This window comes from Cyprinus carpio, chromosome A4, assembly GCF_018340385.1.
Source record: "Cyprinus carpio isolate SPL01 chromosome A4, ASM1834038v1, whole genome shotgun sequence".
Taxonomy (NCBI): domain Eukaryota; kingdom Metazoa; phylum Chordata; class Actinopteri; order Cypriniformes; family Cyprinidae; genus Cyprinus; species Cyprinus carpio.
The window spans coordinates 24,018,378-24,028,203 of NC_056575.1; the positions used below are offsets into that span (position 1 = coordinate 24,018,378).

The 9,826-nt window shown below is 36.2% G+C and overlaps 1 long non-coding RNA gene across 1 annotated transcript; it reads left to right on the forward strand.

Annotated features, from left to right (window-relative positions):
• Positions 1-1,029: 1,029 nt before the first annotated feature.
• LOC122139247 lies at positions 1,030-2,794 on the forward strand. Its single transcript, XR_006156134.1, has 3 exons — positions 1,030-1,571; positions 2,235-2,372; positions 2,711-2,794. It is a non-coding gene; the product is annotated as an uncharacterized LOC122139247 (long non-coding RNA).
• The last annotated feature ends 7,032 nt before the right edge of the window (positions 2,795-9,826 follow it).

The window sequence follows — 9,826 nt, forward strand, 5'->3', positions numbered from 1 at the left end:
CGTCGAAGCGCTATAACATTTTCAGCCAATCAAAAAGCACAATTCATAACATTCTCTTAACATTCGTGACATTTGACCAATCAGGGAACAGGGGGATGTCGACGGCACGTTTCCGCGTTTCACCGCTAGGTGGAGGGGTCAGCGCTTCTAGTCAGGTGTCAATCAAGTTGCCGAACCATGCCGAAGGTGTACGAAAGAATGACATAATCCCCAGGGGGCGTGTCAGAGGTCAAAAAAGTTCATTACTGAAGTTCATGACCTACGACGAGGGTCATTGCCGCGGAGATCAGCATCATTTTTACGGAGGACAGCGAAACTTCATTTTAAAACTAAATACAGCGGTATTACCGACGACAACAGGTAAGAAATTGTCATCTAATTACAAACTTCTACATGTTTTATTATTATTATTTTTTTTTTAGTGTGTCGTTTAATTGTTCATTTAAAACTGTTTCATTGAAGTCAAGAAAAATGTCTGGCAAACAACAAAAATCACATAAGGCGATGTCGGACGCCGAATGGATTTCGCGTTTAAAAAAGTTTGCCAGTACAGGAATTTGGCCATCAAATGAGGGTAACAGGCCAGCTCCTCGACAGAAAAAGTGGTACGAGATTTATCAAAGGGTGAGTGAGTGTTTGTTACCTTTGCATGATAGAGAGATAATAATAAAAAAAAGACTTAAGTGTTTGTTGACTTGCATAATCGAACATTATTACTATCTTTGTTTAATGTATTTGCATAAGAGAACAACACATTAGGCTTCAGTACAAACATTTACCTGGTCCCATTCATTAGAACAATGTAATGGGATGGTTGTGTTATGTTATGGCTTACACCAATGTAAACCAGAGTATGTCATAATTGTTTATAGACATTCATGTAATGTTGCAGGTATTTTGAGATTCATGTCATACTGTAAATGAAAAGCTACATCAAAGGTCTTTGTGTACTGGGAGATTCAGAGATTAGAGAAGGTGGGGGAAGGGACGGTGAATGAATAGGTGGTCTTGAAGGTGTGAAATGTTCCTCTCTTGTATCTCTCACCTTTAAAGAGAGATACCAGCTGTAACATTATACATAAGATAAATGTGTCTTGTGTCCTAGAAATTAATCAATGAATTAAATAATATATGAATTTAATGAAGTATTTTATGCTCTCTTAAGGGACTCACTTGTATTGTGCATTACATTTGTTATAATACTTACAGATTGAGAAATGTCCGATGCTGTCTCGTGGCCAAACAACCTTGCTTGGAGGTGTGCTGAAATGCATCTGTGGTTTTCACATTCCAAAGGTAACATTAATGTAGCAAGTATTTTTTGTTAGTATTAATTACTGAAATGGTTTGCTTTCTGAATTGTTATATGTATGTTTTTTTTTTTTTTTTTTTTTATTAGCAGCCCACTGCCTCTACTGGACCAGCACAAAGGGTGGTGGAAACAACCTGCTGCTGCTGAAACAGCAAAGAAGGCCATGGAGCGGAGTCAGCCTGACCCCCAGCCTCATCCCCTGCCCCAGCCCCAGCCTACTGCACCAGTGGAAGCAAGAGTTGCACCACAATTTTCAACGGTATGAAATACTTTTTTTTTTTTTTTTTAATAGGACTGAAGTACGAGTTCAGTTCATATTGGAGGAAGTTCAGAAAGTAACAAGAAACAAAGAAAAAGCAAGAATGCTATGAGATGCTGGCTGACACCTGCTAATTGTCACACCTCTTGTACAGTGGGGGCAGCTGTTGTCTACTGATTGGTCGGTTTGAATATCTCAGCTATGGTTTAAGTCACATGGTCAAGGAAAAATGAAGAATGTAACCTGTGTGCTTTCTCTCTTTCATCTCTGGGCTCTACTCTTGGATTGTCCTCTATCTCTCTAACTGAGCTCTGCCTGGGTTGAAGGTCACTGAGCTGGACTCATGTCCCTCATGGCATCTCTCTCTATACTTCTCATGTGTTAAAGCTACATTTTCTCTTTTTCATTCTCTATCTCAGGTAACATTCCACATACATGCTGGCTATTATTAATTGTACACATGCTAATAATTATTCCATCATGCAAATACTGTGTACTGTAGTTATTTCAAGAGTCAGTACTGCTAATATATCATCCCTCTTATGGACGACACTTCCATTCAGAAAGAAGTGTTTTTGAAGGCTGCATTTACTTAAAATAGTAATATTAATATAAATAGTAATGCATGCTATTATAACACATTCTGTCTTCTCACCTTTTTAGTTTACCAAGCCAAGATTTACTGGCTCTCACCTTGCTGCAGCAAAGCCAAATCTTAGTTTGGCCAGGAGACCTTCTCAGGTTGAAGACCAGCCCAGCGCAGCAGTGTCTAGTGGCTCTATACCAAGCACCACTGCCTCTGTAAGTAATGGCATAATCTGTATTGTATTCTATAAAGACACGTTCCACGTTCCATTCCATATAAATTATTTAACTCTTTAAAATATTTTTTAATACCAGAAAACCATATTTTAATAAAGAAGAAAATCAATATTTTATAAATAGATTTCATACAAACTACCATTTAAAAGTTATTGATATTAATATTGATTAAAATATTGATACTTTTACTGAAAAAGGAGGCATTAAATTGATAAAAAAATCTCAGTAAAGACATTTAATGTTACAAAGGATTTCTATAAATTTATTGTAATATTATATTTACAAAATCTATTATATTTTACTTCATGATTGTACAGACACCAGATCCTCAAGTTCCATGCCCTGTCCCCAGAGCCACTGCAGATGTGTCCAGTCCCGCTCAGCCATGCAATATTGTCTCAGTAAGTAACTTTCTATTCTGTTTGTCTAAAAATGTAAATTAAATCAGCTGTTGCCAGACACTTAATGGAGATGTGAAAAGGCTTACATGCCTTTAAACTAAATAACTTTTATAACCAGTAGTTTCTTAAAACATATTCAAGCTGAAAAAAAACAACAACAATCAAACTATTGTCATAATGTCAATTGAGTTTACTTGATACTGATTTATTAATGATGAACAATGTATAGATGTTAACATTCATGTGTCAGAATAAAGAGATACTGGTCGTAAAGTCTCAGAATTTTTTTTATTTCATATTAAACAGGATTTCAGAATTATTTTGTTCCTTTTTTTGGATGACAGCAGTGTATAATGTAAAATTATCAGTTTCATTGTCATAATCACTGTAATACCAAAGGTATTTACGTGAAAACTATAATTACAATGATCATTTTATGTGAAAGTAGTCATGGATAAAAAAAAAAAAATGAAAAAAATATGCTTAAAGTGATTAAAAAATAAAATTACCTTACTTGACTAAATGTTTTGTCGTTTTTCCTTCACAGACAGCTCCTTCTGGGGCATTATTGCAAGGGTCCATCTGTAGTTCCACTTCCTCGTTTGTGGTCTGAGACCTTGCCCCCAGAGGATCACAAGTGGATTGGCAAAAGGCTTTTTAAAATGGGATCCAAGGGAAAGCCAGAGCTTCGTGATAACCTTCAGCTCTGGTATTACCCACCACAGCCAGCACTTATCTACAATCAGGCTCCAGCTCCAGACAGATTCTTTTGTCATTGTCTTTTGCTGTGGATGCCGTACAAGCTGTGGAGAGTTAAGGTTCTCTGTCCCAATCCTGCCTGCGGACAACATCAGCTGACAGGAGGTGGTCTGCACAAAAGGGCACGGCAGGTTCTAGACATTGACCGAATGTGCCAACCTGTGGCAACAGGAATTGGCTTGTGTTGCACACTAACTTAAACATGCAAGGTCCAATCGGCACCAAACTTCAAATATTTGGAAAGAGTCATGGCCTGAAGATATCTAAAGGCCAATATTCAGTTATAATCATAGCGCCACCTGTTGTCAATGGGACACCTCATGCCTTATACTAACCTCAAACATTCCATGTTCAATCTGCACTAAATTTCATATGCTTGATAAAAGTGCTGGACTGAATAAATGTCCATGCCGAGATCCAGTTATAGTCATAGCGCCACCAGCTGGCAACTGGAAGATTGGCACATATAAATGACTTTGATATTTTTCTCTTATATTTACCAGATTAAAAAGCATATTTATCTTGCCGTTCGCTGTTTTACAAAAGCCACCCGGTGGCGGTGTGAGCCCGGGGTGCGAGGGCCCGTTTCATCGCTGCTTGCAGCTCTTTAATTATTATTCTTTTATTCTTCTTCTCCAAAATGAATCGCATTTTTGAGGGCCTAAAACATACTCGAAAAGTCATGAAACTTTGCACACACCTCAGACTGGTGAAAAATTACGTCTGATATGGGTTTCAGAAGTGGGTGTGGCAAAATGGCTCGACAGTGCCACCTATACACGTTCAACGGTGTGCGCCTCGAGCTATGTTTCACGTACATGTATGGAAATCGGTACACACATGTAACTCCCCAATACCTACAAAAAAGACTCTTGGAGCAAAATCTGAAACCCAACAGGAAGTCGGTTATTTTTAATTTTATGAGCAAATCTTTTGTATTTTTTGCCATTTCCATGCGTTGTACTTTAACGAACTCCTCCTAGAGATTTAGTCAGATCAACACCACATTTGGTATGCCTAATCTAAAGGCCTTTGCGATGTTAAATTGCGAAGATCTTGAGTTTTCGTTGAAGGGCGTGTCCATGGCGGCCTGATGAATTTCGATGATTCGCCATGAAAAAGGAAGTTGCTATAACTCAGACATACAATGTCCAATCTGCCCCAAACTTCACATGTTTGATAAGACTCCTGACCTGAACAGATTGATATGCCCATATTCAGTTATAGTCATAGCGCCACCTATTGGCAACAGGAAGTGACATATTTTACGCTGTAACAAACTACCCCGAGAAATTTGATGACAAAATTCTTTTTTTTTCAGTCACTCTATTCTAAAGGCCTGTGTGATGTTAAATTGTGAAGATCTTGAGTTTTTGTTAAAGGGCGTGTCCATGGCGCCGTGACAAAGTTCGATGTCTCGCCATGTGAATAAAAGTTGTTGTAACTCAGGCATAAAATGTCCGATCTTCCCCAAACTTCTCATGTTTGATAAGTGTCCTGGCCTGAACACATCTGAAGGCCAATATTCCATTGGGTGTGGCAAAATGCCTCGATAGCGCCACCTATACACTTTCAACGGAGTGTGCCTCGAGCTACGTTTCACGTACATGTACAAAAATCGGTACACACATGTAACACACCAATACCTACAAAAAAGTCTCTTGGTACGAAATTCGAATCTCAACAGGAAGTCAGTTATTTTGAATTTTCTCTGCAAAATTTGTGTCGTTTTTGCCATTTTCAGGGGTTGTACTTCAACGAACTCCTCCTAGAGATTTATTCAGATCAACACCAAACTTTATAAGTGTAATCTTAAGGCCTTTGCGATGTTAAATTGCGACGACCTTGAGGTTTCGTTGAAGGGCGTGTCTGTGGCGGCCTTACAAATTTCGATGTTTCGCCATGAGAAAGGAAGTTGCTATAACTCAGACATAAAATGTCCAATCTGCCCCAAACTTCACATGTTTGATAAGACTCCTGACCTGAATATATCTACATGCCCATATTCAGTTATAGCCATAGCGCCACCTACTGGCAACAGGAAGTGACATATTTTAAGCTGCAATGAACTACTCCTAGAAATTTTATGATACTTTATAATTTTTTTTGGTCAGTCTAATATAAAGGCCTTTGCAATGTTAAATTGTGAACATCTTGAGTTTTCATTAAAGGGTGTGACCATGGCGCTGTGACAAATTTCAATGTCTCGCCATGGGAATAGAAGTTGTTGTAACTTATTTTTTAGATGTCCGATCTTCCCCAAACTTCACATGTTCGAAAAGAGTCTTGGCCTGAACACATCTGAAGGTCAATATTCCACTATAATCATAGCGCCACCTGCTGGCAACACAGAAAATGGCTTGTTTTACAATAACTTAAACATGCAATGTCCAAACTGCACCAAACTTCAAATATTTGGAAAGAGTCATGGCCTGAAGATATCTAAAGGCCAATATTCAGTTATAATCATAGCGCCACCTGTTGGCAATAGGACACCTCATGCTTTATACTAACTAAAACATTCCATGTTCAATCTGCACTAAATTTCATATGCTTGATAAACCTCATCAAACCAAACAACTTTCGCACTGCATGTCATAAGCTCCGCCCAACAGGAAGTTGGCTATTTAGGGTTTTGTGAAAAACACATGCTCTGGAATTTGATATACTCCTCTGAGGAACTCCACCCCGTTTGCCACAAAACTCGGTGAACATGATCTCAAGACATTGGGGATGCTAAATTGCGAAGATATTTTTGATATCTCGAACGGTTTGTCCGTGGTGAGGCGTTGAAATTATGGCGAGAAATGAGAAACAGGAAATGTCTAATAACATCAACATACACTACCTGAGTTTGATCAAACTTCATCGGTTTGTTCGATGTATGATGCCGATCGCATATATGTGACTATTAGGAGTCAAAGTTACAGCGCCACCAACTGGCAGCAGGAAGTGTGTCATTTTCAAAATGCTTTGAATTCAGCATCTTATTTTTACTCGATTTGCTTCAAACTTCATCAGAATAATGTCAAAACACGGCCGATGTAAATCTGTTGTGGGGATATTGATATCTAATATAGTGTTGCCATGGCAACGTGTCAAAGTTGAATATTCTGTTCTGGTGATTTTGAGGCAGATAACATGCTAAGAATTACATAAAACTCAGAACACATATCAGTATTAATGATAGCTAGACAATGGCAAAAGCTCATGGAAGGGCGTGGAGGAGCCACTCTATAGCGCCACCTTTTGTCAAAAGTGGGGGGGTTAGTTTTAGCTACAGACACCAAACTCAGTACATAAATTGTTCTTATCAAGACGGACAACTTTCTAATTCACAGTCATCAGCTACGATGAACAGGAAGTCAGTTATATTGATTTGAATATGGATTTTTGGAAAAATATAGCTGTGAATTAATGCATACTGCTCAGAGGAGAATTACAGTATACACACCAAACTTTGTCTACATGATGCCAAAACATTGAGGAACTTAAATTGCGAATGGATTTTGGATAGCTTGAACGGTTTTGCCGTAGTGATTTATTGAAATAACAGTAAAAAAGTAAACATAAATTGTCTTATATTTCTTAAAATGCAGCTTCCAAACACTTCAATTTTTTATATATATAGAGGACAAGTCATTCTGAGCAAATATGCATAGTTTCACGACTTTTCAGTGCTCTATGGATAACAGAAAATTAAAAAACTGTCAGTCATCTGATCTCACTCCGAGGCCACTCTCTCTGTGTGAGAAAAAGGAGGGGGCTGAGTCACTCTGATGACTCTGCCATTGCCCTTTGTGAATGTGTGTGTGTGTTGAGAGTATGTGTGTGACAGAGGGAGAGGACTCTGATGACTCTGCCAGAGCCTGTGAGAGAATGTGTGTGCTTAAACAGCTGAGTGTATGTTAAATTGATATCGTTGTTTGATGTTACAAAGGTTATTTAGTCATAGATTAACCGTTTTTGATGTTACAAAGGTTATTTAGGTGGGTTTTTTGAGCACTGTTGTATTTTTAATCATTTTTTGACAAAGCATTAGAGAAGCAGTATTATGCTTTGACACATTAGACTTTTAAGAACCAATCACGGGTTTAATATACACATGCCTTTTATTTCTGAACTGTTAACGTTAAGACATATGCCTAACCGACTGTGTTTACTAGGATATTCCCCAAAACGCGCATTTAGATGTAATTATGTATTTATTGATCCATGCACAAAAAAAGCGGAAGATAGCTCAGTTTAGTATTCGCGCGTGCGGCTGTCTGTGTGCATGCACGCGCTTCAGATGTGTGCGGTGAAAACTTCTCACACAGCGCTCGACTGTTCCGCGAACAATCCCGAGCGTTTTATATGCTCACCTTGTGCCTTATACCGAGTCCTAATCGGGTGAGTTTGAACGAGAATGCACCCGTTGACGGACATTATGTGAAAATGTAGACAGTAATAAATAAGCTGCCTATTTATATAACAGATATCTATATTGTACGTGTGCTATCGATGCATCGATCGATCCATATCGATGAATCAATAAAACCCTAATATATCAAACGTAAATAACTGCATAGACATCACTGTTTAAAACTAAATATAGATTAATCGTTTTTGATGTTAAAAAGGTTATTTAGGTGGTTTTTTTTTTAGGTGCTATTGATGCATCGATCCATATCGATGAATCAATACACCCCTAATATAGGCTATGTGTGTGTGTGTGTGTGTGTGTGTGTTTCAATATAATATAAAAAAATAAATCTAAAATAAAAATATATATATATATATATATATATATATATATATATATATATATATATATATATATAAAATATATATATATATATTATAATATATATAATTGAAATTATTATCATTTAAATACTAAACCTATGACATCCTATGACATGACATATATCTGAATTTTACACAATATATATATGTATACAGTATATATATATCAGCTCACAGCATATGAAGACTAAGCTGTAATAATAATAAAAAATAATTTCAAACTCATTTAAATACTGACCTATGAAAATCCTGTGACATGCTATTTATCTGAATTTACACAACTCATGATGTAACATAAACAGATAAGCTCACCAATGAAGACAAGCTTTCCAATTCCACATCCCATCAGTCTTAATAACTACTATACATTTGGTATTTGATCATTTATGAATGGATATATAATTGTCATTATTGCTGGAAGTGAAAAACTGCTTATATTCAGGAGTGCTGATTATTTGCATGAATTATTATGCATGTTATATACATATGATAGATGTTTACATATACATATAGTAATATATATATATGCCCTTTTGGAAAAATGGCTCTTAACCAAAAATAAAAATTTTTTTTTTTTGTCAAAAAAAGGTTCCTGACCCCTGTTCCAGAATCTGCATAAGTGTAGTAGATTTGGGGAGCACATTTTTATTCCATCTTCTATTCTGAAAAGTCTTAATATTCTTAATTCTTTTGCAGTTAACTTTTGTCTTTTCTCCACCTTTTTTTTTTTTTTTTTATTCCTCCACTGTCCCAGTCTTAATTTTTTCTTCCAATGTAACTCATGTCATTTCGAAATTTTGCAATTTCTATATTGCAATAGTTTTGAATAATTCTCATGGGGATTTAATAATTTTTGACTTTTCAGTCCGAGTTAAAACTCTTTTTTTGGCTCATTTCATCTGTAAAAAAAAAACCCTAATAATATTGCACACCTGAATATAAGGAGTTTTTTCTCTTCCAGCCTTCATGGACAATTATATATCACTCATAAATGATTAAATACAAAATTAATGGTAGTTATTAAGATTGATGTCATTGGGAATTGGTAAAATGTGCTTGAAAAAAAAAAAATCAGAATATCAACATGCCTAATAATTGTGCACCACAGTGTAAATCAATAAAGGTTTTAGTAACACTTTATAATAAGGTCTAATTTGTAAACATTAGTTAATGAACATGAAAAATATATTTTCACAGAATTTATTAATGTTTGTTGATTTTAGTTCACAGTGCATTAACTAATGTTAACAGATATTTTTTTTTTTTAAGTTTTGACTATTAACTGACATTGACATGCTTATTGTTCATGTTAATGTTAGTTAATCTTAATAACTGAAACCATAAAGTAAAGTGTTACTAAAGTTTTATATATTGTTCTGTTTTTTTTTGTTTTTTTTGTGTTTTTGTTTGTTTGTTTTATCCCTTTAATTGCCGAATCCTTAAAACCAGACTGCCATATAGTTATGGTAAATGCATGTGCTCGCT